General features: G+C 40.3%; 1 pseudogene; it reads left to right on the top strand.

The window, feature by feature from the left end:
* Positions 1 to 398: 398 nt before the first annotated feature.
* On the top strand, positions 399 to 986 carry LOC149174685 (wall-associated receptor kinase-like 20 pseudogene; annotated as a pseudogene).
* Positions 987 to 1,702: the final 716 nt, after the last annotated feature.

The raw sequence follows: 1,702 nt of genomic DNA, 5'->3' as shown, positions 1-1,702 counted from the left end.
CTCCCAAAATCATGGTAAGAGATTGAACCTTATTACTTTGTAACTAATTCCAATCAATCATGGATGGTTCTACCCATTGACCTCCTCCAACCTGATGTACATCATTCCACCCAATTATCAGCGGCATATAGAAGTCTCGGTGATCTTTAAGGATCGCGACAACGGCAAAATCTTCTGGAAAGGTACCGTCATATTCGTTTTGCCCCGCAATATTTCTTCACCGACCCTAATGAGACTTTTCTATATATATCGTTCATGAAATTCTATAAGATAAGGGCAGAGAGTTCCGTAAAATGTGCCTGGCTCAAACTTGTGTTAACATGTTCTTGGTTTTGTGTTCCGCTTTTCTTCCCATCATGCCAAGAAATGGGCCTGGCCTGAAATTTATGGTATTTGCAATGGTTTTATGCATGTGCAACGCTGCAAATATAACTTGTCCCAAGTGTGGGCAGCACGCCGTTCCATATCCGCTGAGCACCCATGATACCTGCGGGGACCCGAAGTACCGCATATTCTGTAACAAAAATCAGCTGCAATTCAAGTCGGCTAATGGCACTGCTTATCCGATCGTGAGGATTGACCCATCTGCGTCTAGTCTGGTGATTAGACAGCCGGCACTGGCGAACGGTACATGCATTTCTACAGATTTTCAGGATGGTGGACTTGTTCTCAATGACAGTTTGCCATTCAACATCTCTAAGCGCAACACCGTCATGTTGTTTAACTGCTCTGAAGCGATATTGCTTTCCCCTCTCAACTGCACCTCAAGCAGTCTTTGCCATCAGTTTGTGCGGGACACGAAAGGAGCCAGCCCTTGCCAAAACAAGATCTGCTGCACTTATCTCAAAGACAGTGCCATGACTTCTCATATAATACGCCTGCGCAAGGAAGGTTGCAGTGCCTTCACAAGTGTGGTCAACATCAATACTACATTGCCAACAAATAAATGGAACTATGGCGTTGAGATCCAGTGGATCCCTGTCTAGTTCAAACTTTGACATACTATCAATGCATGTATGCAATTATTTAGAATAAGCAGCCATATTGGGGAGTCTCACACATTGTGAATATCTGATTTTTTTGTCAAAGCCCAAGTATAAAACATATTTTCTGATTCAATGCACAAAGGGATTCCCTATTGGGTTTTGCAACTAGCTACAAAGACTTCTGTGATGGTGGTTTTTAATTGCCAATATATATCTATTGTTTGCATATATATAGTCTCTCTTTTCTTAATATGGCTAGCGTCAAGGACCTAGCTTCCATTTCCTCCTCCATCTTTGTGTGGGTGGTAAACCTTCTTTCAATTCTAGCTTATTTATCTTCTTCCTAAATTTATTTCCTAATTTCAAGAGGGATTGAATGCATATAGACAATTGCAAATCATTCAATCAAATATTTAGCACAAGAGTTAGAAGGGAGTGTGTGAGTACATCTTTGTCTGCATCCCTCAAGATGAGGATGACCATATTATACCATTTTGATGATCAAGATACTCACAAGCGTTGAAGAAAATCTATGATATGAACCTGTAAAAGAAGCGTAGCCTTAGTCATTGATAAGATAATAGAGAAGGGTTAATTTGTCTAAAGGGAGAAACACAAAAACATGGGTGGAAAATATGGTAAAATTTGAAGAGTATTTTTGAGGCTAGGCACCAAGAAGCTTAAGAGAAAATCTTTGAAATGAACCAAAAGTTAAA

The sequence above is a fragment of the Pinus tabuliformis genome, chromosome 4_1 (genome assembly GCF_031772625.1).
Source record: "Pinus tabuliformis cultivar Carrire ecotype Pingquan chromosome 4_1, CPIR1, whole genome shotgun sequence".
Taxonomy (NCBI): domain Eukaryota; kingdom Viridiplantae; phylum Streptophyta; class Pinopsida; order Pinales; family Pinaceae; genus Pinus; species Pinus tabuliformis.
This window is presented reverse-complemented; position numbering and strand designations above follow the sequence as displayed.